Source organism: Symsagittifera roscoffensis, chromosome 2 (genome assembly GCF_963678635.1).
Source record: "Symsagittifera roscoffensis chromosome 2, txSymRosc1.1, whole genome shotgun sequence".
Taxonomy (NCBI): Eukaryota; Metazoa; Xenacoelomorpha; order Acoela; family Convolutidae; genus Symsagittifera; species Symsagittifera roscoffensis.
In genome coordinates, this window is record NC_087063.1 from 43,598,243 (window position 1) to 43,610,553 (window position 12,311).

Here is a 12,311-nt window from a genome sequence, read left to right on the forward strand (position 1 = left end):
AAAAAATGGGTACAGTTTTTGTTTTAGTTTTAAATTTACATTTACGCAAGTTTCTTGTAATAAATTTTTTAGACAAACAATGTAAAATATTCTAAAACAAATTTTTCCTATAGCTTAACGGTTTTATCAAGTCAATAATGTGAATCGGTTTGAGTGAACAGGTTCTTTTTTGAAAGAAATAATTGAAAAATTATGAGCGTGTACTCAAATGACCATTTCGGGATGTTTAGGGCGTTTTATGCGAGGACTCATTTAAGAAACGGAGTGTGGTAAAAATCAAAGGATTTGAATTTCAAAAAAAGATATTTCAAAAATTATTTCACTTTCAAAAAATTGGTCTCACTACTTTTTCTCTTGGTATTTTTAGACCAGTATTTTGAACAATAGCTAAAATGTTTGTTCAGCTATTTTGAGTCAACAAAACAACAAGAAACACGTGGTGGTATAATTATTCTAGATACGTTTTGAAAAAGTATATGCGCCTATGACACATTGTAGGTAAACGAGGACTTCTATACCATGGCGACAAAGCCCTGAATGTTTTAACAGTACTTCAAGGACAAATGAAAATTTGTGGTTAAAAAATAGCTTGATATCTATCATTTTCTCTTTGTTTTATCCCTTTTCACTCTAAATAAAGTACAAAAGAATGTATTTAGAGTCTCTTGCCTTTAAAATAAGACCAAATGAATGTCCTCAATTCAATTTGAAACGATCGCAGGTGGCTTTTTCGAGCTCCGGAGATTAATATTTTCCAGGTTGTTTATTAAACTGACTGAAAATAAGCGTTCCAAGCGTAAATTGTCCGCGCTGCAAAGAAGTGATGGTAGTTGTTTCTATTGTTTGTGACATCGAGGACTCTAAAAGCAATGTAATAGGAAGTTGTCTCAATGGTACACTCAAACTACTGTTCCGATTTTTGAGGAAAATGAATGATATATATGCTCGGTGTGTTTTTTTTTCATGCAGACTAATTTTAAAGGGAAACCTGCTCCCTCGGGGGATCGATCCCTGGATTTGCGTGCTCTCCCGGGTGTTTACGCAACTTTTTTTTCACTTGATTTTATCAGCCTAAAACTCATAATTTGCCAAAAAACTATTGGAGATTACTTTAAGGGTAGTCGGAACAATCAGGGCGTTGCCCTGATACTAGCATTCTTGTTTTTGCATAAGAAATTGCTACAAATTATTTAGTGAGCTTAATGATTGGAATTTTGCCTAAATATCAAAATATTGTTTTCAACTGATTAACTGAGTTTTAGTCTGAAAAATAAATCAATACTATCATCAAGTCACGGCACTAATTTTTCCTTGAATGCTATCAACAAAATTGTAGCACACATTAAATTTTTAGTTTTGTGGGAAATTAATTATAAAATTATTGAAAAATCATGAAAATAAACGTAGTTTTATCAATTGTGTTTACAGTTTTACTGAAAACCTGACAATCACAGTCTGTCTTCTATTAAAACTAAAAAATATTTTCAAAAGACTAGTTCACGAAAGAAGCAACTCTTTGTTCTACTCTTTAAGAAACTTGATCATACGTTCATTGCGTAATAATCATAAAGCGTTGTCGGGATATTTTTTGGCTACTCTCTTTTTTCAAAACTCTAGGTGGGATAAAACTAAGATATTTCAGAAGTTTACTTTGAGCATAATTCAGTCTGGCCCAGCTTAGAACAATTTTGAATCCGTTACTAAAATACAAAATTACAAAAATACCCGTTAAATACTGGGGGTTAAAAAATTAGACGATAAGCAAATTAGACGTGACCAACAAAAACGAATTTAGACGTTAAATGATTTTTGCACAACTAGCATTTTAGACGGAAAGCAAAGGGCTAACAAAACTTATTGCTTAAAAAAGTTTTCCTAATTACAAAAATAAAATATGTTCCCATTGCATATCAAAATATTTATCTCAATTGATTTATAAAATGTTAATTTCAAGATTATAAAATATTTTTGAAATGCATAAATTATACAATTGCGGCATGTGAAAAATGCGGAATGTGAAAATTGGGGCATGTGAAAATTTGATTTGCATTTCAGCTGACCGAAAGTTAATTGTAGTCGGTGAACAAATTTCAGACCCGAACAATACAATTACGTCTAGTTTCCCATATTTGTAATTTTGCATCGACGTCTAAATTTGTCTTTGTTGGTCACGTCTGATTTGCTTTTCGTCTAATTTCCTAGGTCCCGTGCCAACTATTGAATTGTTCTGATTGCGTTTTAAAGATATGAACAAAAATTTTTCAAGTTCGAATAAAATGAAGCAAAAAAAAAAGATTTTCTTTTGTTTTGAAAACTGGAAAAAAATATCGAGTTTTTTAGCCGTTATTTTGTTAAACTGACAAATTTCGAATCCCTCCAAAAATGTCACACGTGAGATTTTTTTTTTGTTTTCAGCTCATGCCATGAAACGTTTTTTCATGATATGAAAAAATATTGTCAAAAATCAAAGCAATTGAAACATGTCAGGAAATTATACACAAAACATTTATTCCTTCACTTTCGCTAAAAGTCGTAACCGTTGCGGTCAAAATTTTTGTTAATTTATGTTCTAAAATCTGATGCCTTGTAAAATAACTTCATTAGCACAGTTTTATGTGTTTTTACGCCTATGTTTTCAAATTATAGCTACTTGTTGATAGATTGTGTTTTTTTTGACTGTCACATATAGGTAGAGTTTCAAGGTTATGCGAAGCAAAACTTTATTTTTCCTGAAAAGTTTCCAAAATTGAGTGCAGTCACAAAACTATCTCAAAAAGATAAAAAATGCATACCAAAAAACATTCATTGATATTTCTGACACACAGTAATCATAAGTGTTTGGCATGCTTTAGAGCCCTAGCGATCCATTAATTGCCAATTAGCGTATCATAATAAAAAAACACGGGGTTTTCAAAAAAAATGTTAAAAAAATTTCCTCGGAACCACAGCTGTCACCCACTGGTGTTCTTTGCATTACCTTATTTCAAGCGGAAGTTCAATGGAATGAAAGCCATAAAATGAAAAAATATAGCAATACGGCAAAAAAACATAATTAGTATAATTTAAAACCTGAAAACCAGTGGTCAAACATAAGTAAGATTGCTGTTTTTGTATCATAACAAAGCCTTGAATATTCTGAATAGTACTATCGTCGACCACAAGTTTACTGTTTGAAAAAAAATGTCTTCTGAAATGCTTCTAAAACGTTTTGATTTTAATTTTTTGCCCGCACCCCTTTTAACTATTTTAACTACGCAAAGTAGCAAAAGGTATAATTTGCATTTAGTAATTATTAATAAGGTCAAATTGCTTGATTCAATTCAATTTGGGAGGATTTATTTTGCCTCTTAAACTTTAATAGAACAAAACATATTGCGGCATTATTTATCCCAATTTGAATAACAGTCGTCAAAATTGTCCCACTACAATAATAGTTTTGTGACGAAGGATCACAGCTGAATACTTAGTTTTATTTTTGAGCTCAGGAAAACAATATCGATCAGATGGTAGTTAAAAAACGCTAGTTAAACAATCAAACACTGACTCAATAAAAAACACCCCGTGCAATAAAATTTATTCTACACTTTCCTCAAAATTATGACTTGACAACAATAATATGTACACTTGAAATTGACTCATGGCTACTGAAGTTGCGAGACATGGTTCGATTAGCTCAACCAAAATAACGAAGAAACTGCTTCGAATTCACAAATTTTTAGCAGCAATCTGAACAAAAAAAACCTCGAGAAGTCGGGAAAACAGAAACCATCCAGTCTTGTCAGGAGTAAAGATTTGTAAAATCATCTAGTTGTCAGACAGGGGCGGATCTAGGATTTTCTCGAGTGGGTGGGCGGATTTTCAAAAATTTTCGAAATTTTTGTCGACTTTTTTTTAGGTGGACCCGAATTGATTTTCCGAGCTCTCCCAAAGCGGTAAAAAGACCCTGTTAAAGTAAAATTTTCTGCGCCGCAGGCAAAATTTTGAAAAACAGGCCAAAAAAGGCGTTTTTAGGCACTTTTTAGAAAATTGCGTTTTTTGGCGCGCGCTCTCCCTTAAAGAAAGTATACATTGGCGCCGAAGGCGCCTTTAGAAAATTTTTAGGGTCCGTCACCAAATATGGATATCTCAAAATAGTACAAAGGGGGGACCCTTTGGGTCGGCAGGGGGTCGACCCCCCCCCCCCCCCCCCCTAAATCCGCCCCTGTTCCCTGTTGTCAGAAAATATCACTAAAGCAAATCTTTTGTATCAAACTTTTGCAAAATGCGACGTTAAGAGCAATAAGATGCGATGCGAATTTTTTGACTAGCAATCGGTGGTGAGACCCTTTTGATTACTTAATTAAAGTCTCCATCTGTTGACAAACTAATCCAATTTCATCTGTTTGCCACATCCATTTTGGCATAACAACAACAAACTTCGTCTTAAGGGAAAATTTTGCCGCCAACTACTGTGGTGCAAGAAAACTTGCCAGTCAAGCTCTATTGGGTTTCACGATATTATGTAACTGCTAAAATATAAGTTTACATCTTAAAAAAAGATAGGTACAGCAATAAAAACCCGTCCAGGATGGGCCGAAAACAATTGCAGTCAATTTTCATCAATGAGAAAATGATCGTGTGTGTTTCACTCTCTCACAATTGTACAACCTGGAGCTGTTTTTATCGCTCCTTAATAGCTAACACAATCAAAGAAGGGGAATATATCGCGAATCTGGTTATAATAAACAAAATTAACAATTGGTTTTACTGCTATTTTGCAGAAAAGTTTTACTACTCGTCTATGTACCGATTGAGTCCCTGAGATGTTTGAAGGTATCGATATGTAAAGATTTGACTTGCGTGCAATATTTTACTTGTCATAGTCTTCTTGGTTGAATATTGGATATTGATATCGTAATTAATTTTTTTTACTATTGTCCATAGTTTTTCAACAGGGTTACCTTCTGCGGAGCAAGTGACCAGACCATTAACTTTGTTTCAAAAATCCCATGGACTCTAGCTAACCCTGACATAATATCCAAGACACTTGGTTCTCAAGCCTTAAATTGTCATCTTTTAGTTGGTCACTACATCATTAAAATTCTGCTCTAACTCCGGTAATTTATTAACCATGTACTGGAAATTTGGCGGCCACAGCAGGACACGAACCCCCAATTGTCTGATTCGAAGTCGACAAACATATTATTTGGGCTGCATGGCTAGGTGCATTACCTTGCATCAAACTATTCTGCCTGTTTGTTGCATCGAGTGGGTCATACTAAAAAATGGTGACAAGAAATCCAGATATTTTTTCGCGGAGTTCATTTTGACCGTACCGGAATCTCGCAAGGATCTGAACATAACTCCTCCATTAACCGTAAAAAGCGCTCAGAACATAACTCCTCCTTTTCCTTGCTGACGTTGAACGCTATATGGGGGTTTTGCGGATTTAATTGCCCCTCCTCTTGCAAAAAAAATGAGACAGTCAAATGAGACTACAATTTCATCGGTGGAGCAAACTATTCAAAAATCATTATTAAAACACGTTCAGCTCTCTTAACCCGATTGATATCATGAGCGTGCTTCCGAAGAGGGCTTTAATAGCAGATAGGACTGATGTCACTCCTTTTAAGATCCGACAGCGTGTTGTCTGGATCACATCCTCAATTCTTACCTTAGAAATGTTTCTGCTTGGTGATAGAAACATTTTCGAGTCAGTTATTTTCAGAACAATAATCTGCCTATGCTTGAATGAATAAACCAAATTTTTGTCTGATTGCGTTTTTCATCCTTCTGATGAGGTATTGACATACTTTGTTATTGTCTTGAACCAAAGCGGCCTTTTGTGAAACTCCTTGTGCAAGTAAATTGAAAAGAGTCGGCTTTTATTTTTTAGATGACATTCCATAAGTTTTCTCAGAACCTGGGTAACGTACCTGCAGTTTTCAATACGACGATTTAAAGGCAAAAAATGGACATTAAACTTTTATTCTGGGCAATACAACTTTCATCTGCAACTTATTCACAATTTCATGCAATACTTGCTTTGAATCAAGTTTATAAGTTTACCAAAAATTATAAACATAAATGCTAAAACTCATCACAGAGTTTTTTAAAAATTCAAAATTGCAACCATGTTTATCAGCGCAGCGACGAAACTGGTGTCGATTTGTTTAAAAGCTCCAAAAAATTCCTGCTCCTTGACCAATTTTCAATTTGATTAGCTGGATAAGTATTTTCAACAAAACATTTAAATAAAGCTCAGTTCAATTCGACTTGTCTAAGTAACGGAACAATAACAACTAAACATGAGAAGGCGTAGGATGCACGGTGAACCTGAGCCGTCTCCTAGAAAGTACTCAACGAAAACTATTGCAAGGTTTTTTGATCTCACTTCAATTTTTATTGATTTGAACAGAGCCAAAAGCGGCCGTTTTTGTTACAATATGAAAAATTTTAGGCTTTACAAGCTAATGCGGTTTTTCTGGTAAAAAAGGCACGGAAAAAACGGAAAATTGTGATAATACTTCCAACGGAAATTTCTAACTGAACCTGTTAATTTTTTTTACAGTTTTTAAATTGAATCTGTTTATGTTGAGAACAACAGAAAACGAACCAAATTGAGCCGCTTCAGAAAAACAACACACGCTCAGTGTTGCGCACAGCCACATGCACCGAAAAAAAGGACCAGAAAGTCCTTGATCTTTAAAGATTTTTAACATCTTGCCCTGGTAAAAAAATTTCTCTGCTACATGTAGAAGCACGTTTCGAGTCTTTTACCAGAGTTTCTCATTCTTCTGATGAGGTATTGACATACTTTGTTATTGACTTGAACGAAAGTGGCCTTTTGTGAAACTCCTTGTGCAAGTAAATTGAAAAGAGTCGGCTTTTGTTTTTCAGATGAAATTCCATAAGTTTTCTCAGAACCTGGGTAACGTACCTGCAGTTTTCAATACGACGATGTAAAGGCAAAAAATGGACACTAAACTCCTTTTCTGGGCAATACAACTTTCATCGGCAACTTATTCATAATTTCATGAAATACTTGCTTTGAATCAAGTTTATAAGTTTACCAAAAATCCCCAGCATAAATGCTAAAACTCATCACAGGAAATGTTATTGTCCTTGAGACAAACTGCTCTTTTTGACGGTCGGCCTTAATAAAAGCTGAACCAAAATAGAACGAAAAAATGATTAAAATAGGGTGTCAAACAGCTCTTTTTTTAAATCTAACAATAGCGAACGTTGACAACTTAGCGAAAATACCTTGTATATCTTCATTTTAAAGCTTCAGTTTTGCGCTGTCTTTCTTAATTATATTACATTTGCGTTGCATTCTCAGGTGCCTCTGAAGACGGAAGAACGGCAGCAAGCTTCACGGCCGGACGGGCCAGTTCCCTCGAAATGATTTAAATATATACGGATTGGAAGCATCCGACCTGGGCGTAAAGCAATTTGATTTTACGGCCAGAGGGAAGTAACCACCCAAATTGACAAGCTCAACGAACCCAAATTATCATAGCAGCATCCAGGAGCGTCTTCCACACTCTCTTCTTGTTGAGAGAAGATATTTATGTCTGTAATTGCGTGACGTCACTGCGGTAGCGAATGATTGCGCTCTAGCTCAACGCTGTTTATGATCAATTTTTTTTAAGAAAAAACCTAGCGACGGGAAGCTAGTTGCGTGTTGGCTGAAAATTAGTTGCGTATAAATTAGTTTGAGGCCAACATGAAGTAGAACTCGCAGCTGTAACTGTTTTCTTGTTTATCGACTGCTTAACTTGCCTAAGATTGGAGAGAAATACCCGAGAATTCCAACCTGCAAGAACAACGTTTCGAAACGGCATAAAATACTTATGCTGGTGGAAACGTAATTTTACAAAAACAAATATCTGCAGAAGTTATGGGCCAACTAAAGGGATATTAGGCCAAAAAAACTCGAATAATCTTTAATTCCCCATTGAAACTACTGCGCTTATTGACGGCTTTGTTTGGGTTCACCGGCGAATGATACGGGACATACCATTCACAGTTGGTTTAGAAGCGGGGTTTATGCAGAAGAATTTTGTTCATCTTGTTCAAACTACTTCAGTTGAGCCAAAAAAAAGAAAAAAAACTTAATAGGCAAGCTGATATTTTAATCTTTCAAAAGCATGATTACGATGTATCACTCATTGTCTTGAAAAAATGAAAAATTCAAAATTGCAAACCATGTTTACCAGCGCAGCGACGAAACTGGTGTCGATTTGTTTAAAAGCTCCAAAAAAATCCTGCACTGACATTTTTTCAATTGGATTAGCTGGATAAATTTTTTCAACTAAACTTTTCAAAAAGCTCAGTTCAATTCAGTTTGTCGAAGTAACGGACCATTAACACTTAAACTATGAGAAGGATGCACGGTGAACCTGAGACGTCTTCTAGAAAGTACTCAACGAAAATTTTTGCTTGGTTTATTGATCTCACTTTTAACTTTTAGGCTTTAAAAGCTAATGCGGGTTTTTTTCTGGTAAAATAGGCACGGAAAAAACGAAAAATTGGTGATAATAATTTTAGCGGAAATTTTTAACCGAACCTGATAATTTTTTACCGTTTTTAAATTGAATCTGTTTATGATGAGAACAACGAAAAAACAACCAAATTGAACCGCTTCAGCAAAACACCACACGCTCAGTTAAAGAGTTTTAACATCTTGCCCTGGTGAAAAAAAATGCTCTGCTCCATGTAGAAGCACGTTTCGAGTATTTTACCAGAGTGCTTTTGATTTTTTTCAGCTTTTGGGAATTTTTGAAGAATGTAGTTGCTCTGAGAACAAACAAAACAAATTTCTTGATGCTGATATTTTTGACTTATTTGGTCGTCCCAAGCTCAGTGAGATGTCAGTTATATTTAACCGTGCAATGACCACACCTCTTTGCGTGATGCTTGTTGACAGATCGCTTCAAGATTTTAGCTCTTCTGAGGCTCAAAATGGCTCAAATTAACAAAGCGAGCTCCCTTACAATACAAAAAAAGCCTAACAAATTGTCTCTGAGGGGTCGCTAGAGCACCTTATACGACACTCCACTATAACCTATACCGTCGATTGCAGATAAAAACTTTACCGATTACAATCGTTATCAGTTATGTGAGTTTTTCAGCTTTCACCACTGGTGCCAGTTAAGTGGTTTACCTTACATGTTACTAATTTTCCATTCGAGAAGAGCATCTTTGCGGCTGTGCAAAAAAACTTTTTACTTAATGTTTTGTCAGTCGTGGACGCTCATTTGACGCAATGTAGGTCAGTATAGGCGCTTGGAAAATTGTTGAAAATGATAGCAAGCATGGACAATCGCATGCAAAAAACATAGCTTTTACCACTTGTATTGAGAAAGACAATTGAAGCTACTGTAGAAATGGTGTTGATAAGCGCAGCAAAATTTATTGAGTTGACATCAAATGAACAGTAACGGCTCTATTGAGATTATAAGACTCACCCAAAAAAATAGAACTGCTAGCTCGCACACTCGAAAGTTGTTGAGACGGAACTTCAGAAGCTTGCATCATTGGCCCTGGGAACTGTTGACTCACTGGAAACATTGAAGATTTGGATCCGTTGATGCAGAAAGGAACGCTTCAAATATAAAGGCATGTTGTATATCCATGCTGTACAATTCCCAGAAATAATTGTGTGACTATGCCTGGGATTGAAGGACATAAGGCAGAATGAGCTGCCGCAGCAGTTTGATTTTTTTGAACGAGTCTTATAAATTTTTGGGCCATTTATGGAAACCATCCGTTACTGGTCCTTTAATGTCATCTCAACATACATTGTTACACCTATCACAGTGCTTTCTGCCGTGACCTCAATTGTTCCACCCAGACAATAGTTTTTTTATACAGGTGGTGAAACATTGTGGGACCCAAAACGTGCGCGCAAATTTTAGTCGGGTGATTTGAAACCAAAACATTAACAGTAAAATCGTATGCTCGGCATCTGAAAATTTACCGTCGGTATTTTTTCGAGCAATTTTTGCTATTTTCTAAGCTCAGAATTCCATCAAATATTCCGTATCAAAAATGTATTGTTCGGCGCAAAGTAGACGCAAGAAGCGGTACGAAGAGTTTTTTGACGGTCAGGCTGTATCAAGGGTGAACCGAATTAGAACGAAATTACGGTTAAAAAGGCGTGTCATTATTTTGTATTTTAAAACATGAACGAGTGAGGAGCTCGAACTTCGGCCAAACTGCTCTGCTTTCCTATCAGCTAGTAGCGAAAGTACACTTCTTGGCCAAAAAGCCATGTATAGCCTCGTTTTAAAGTCAATCTTATCTCACTCTTACCTTTATGAACTATTTTTACACATGCGTTTCAACGGATATTTGTGTATTTGATTTTTTGAGGGATTGACAAATTTATGAAGTTCGGGTTGAACTTTTAAAAATTTCAGTGAACGCAACAAGAACTTAATTATGATAAAGTAAAAAAGTTTTATGAAGCTTTGATAAGACCGTCCAATTAAGTGACGAACTTTTTTTTGCTTGTTGTGCTTTTTTTTGTTTATTGAAATCTTCATCCGACAACTAACGAGCCTTTTTTGGTGCAATTTTCATTATCGTACGAAAATCTTTGGCTCCGTGAGCTCAAAACTAAATGATTTTTTCATTTGTGATGATTCAATACGAAGCCAAAGTGTGTATTTCTTGAATTGCATGCCGATTCCGCATCAAAGAACAGCGCCTTCCTTCTTCTTTTGCTCTTTCACTTTCTTTGATATTTTGGACAATATTTTAACATGTTTAAATACTTGCCTTTGGACTCCAGAGACTAAAATACATTTTGCTCGCAAAATATCTATCTTAAAATACTATCGAAATTTATCTTTTGTTTTATTAAGGCGTAGCTGCTTTTCATTCCTACCTTGTTACCAATTGAACTGAAGCAAACTATTGGTCGAAGTGATTCGCTAGTCGACGTGAAATAGATAGTTTTGTGATTGACACTGCATTTTCTAGAATACTTGAAAACCGATAAAACACGAAAATCTTTTTGCATATATTTTTTTCAAACCTTGTAATAGGCAATTCAGCGTTCAAAATTTTGCATGATACAAACAATTTTGTTATCGAAAAGGCATTTCGCACTTTTTACATAATCATTTTTGATAAATTGTTTTTGTTAGAACATTTGAACGATATTGATGTCCTAATCTCAAAAATGATATTTCAATTTTCTTAGTAATGTAGGGCTTGAATTTTTCTAATTTGACCAATATGGGACAACTAATGTGCTCTTGTCACGAGTTTTCTTCTAAAGCGTAGCTTGTCACGAGAATCTTTCCTTGTTCAGTAAATTGAACAGTTCTGAAGCTTATCACTTTTTCTTGAAATCGAAATCTCAAAAATAAACTGCAAAAATTTTGGTTTTGTTGCATGTGTTTTAAAAAGCTTATCGGTTTTGAAAACTTTCTGCAGTTATTTTAAATGAAGTCGGAACATTCAGGACAGTCTTGTTGTTCCAACTTTCAAAAGAAAGCAGAATATTTTTGCTTGTGATGGTTTTTTTTCTTCAATCATACTTCGGTGAGCAAATTGATGATTTTTGCCAAAATTTTCTCAACCTCAGTTGAAGATACCAAATCCCTGAGTTCAAATGCATCAAAAAATTTCTCTGAGGTTTTTCTATGGAGTAACTGATAAAATGTTCCATTGTTACAGCTAATTCTACTTAGTTACAGATAAAATAAGTTTAAGAAGTGAATTAATCTCAAAGTTAAAACTTTAAAATAGTGAGAGAGCATTCTCTCCGCCGGAGAGAATGAACATAACAAGGTCAAATCTAAACTAACCTAACCAGCTAAAGCAAATTTAAGACTAATTAAATGAAATTAGAAAGAATGGTACGATTCGCAACATTCCCCTTAGTGGGAAAAAAATAAATTATTATACGCTACAATACGTAACAGGATAACTGACCCTTTTCTCCCCTTTAAGGAGTCCACCAAGGGATTGAAAAAAAGTTAATTACTGCCCAATACAACAGTGAAGTTTTAAGGCTCCGAAGGAGTGACTGATTAAAAAGTGGAATAACACAATTCATGATTCCGGCGGATTATAATCAATGACTACAAAATGTAGATAGATTCTAACTGCACTGTAATGAAGTACTAATAAAAGTATTAAAGTCTAAATGCGAGTTTTTGTTTTAGTTTAACTGTCCCCTTCCATAAATTTCTCTAACTCCGCGTTGAAAATTTCACTATCCAAGTCTATATTGTTGTCAAAACTAATCACAGCGTCTCTCAGGGATTCATCAGTGGAGATAATAGAGATTTGTTCAGAGGATGAGGAGATCA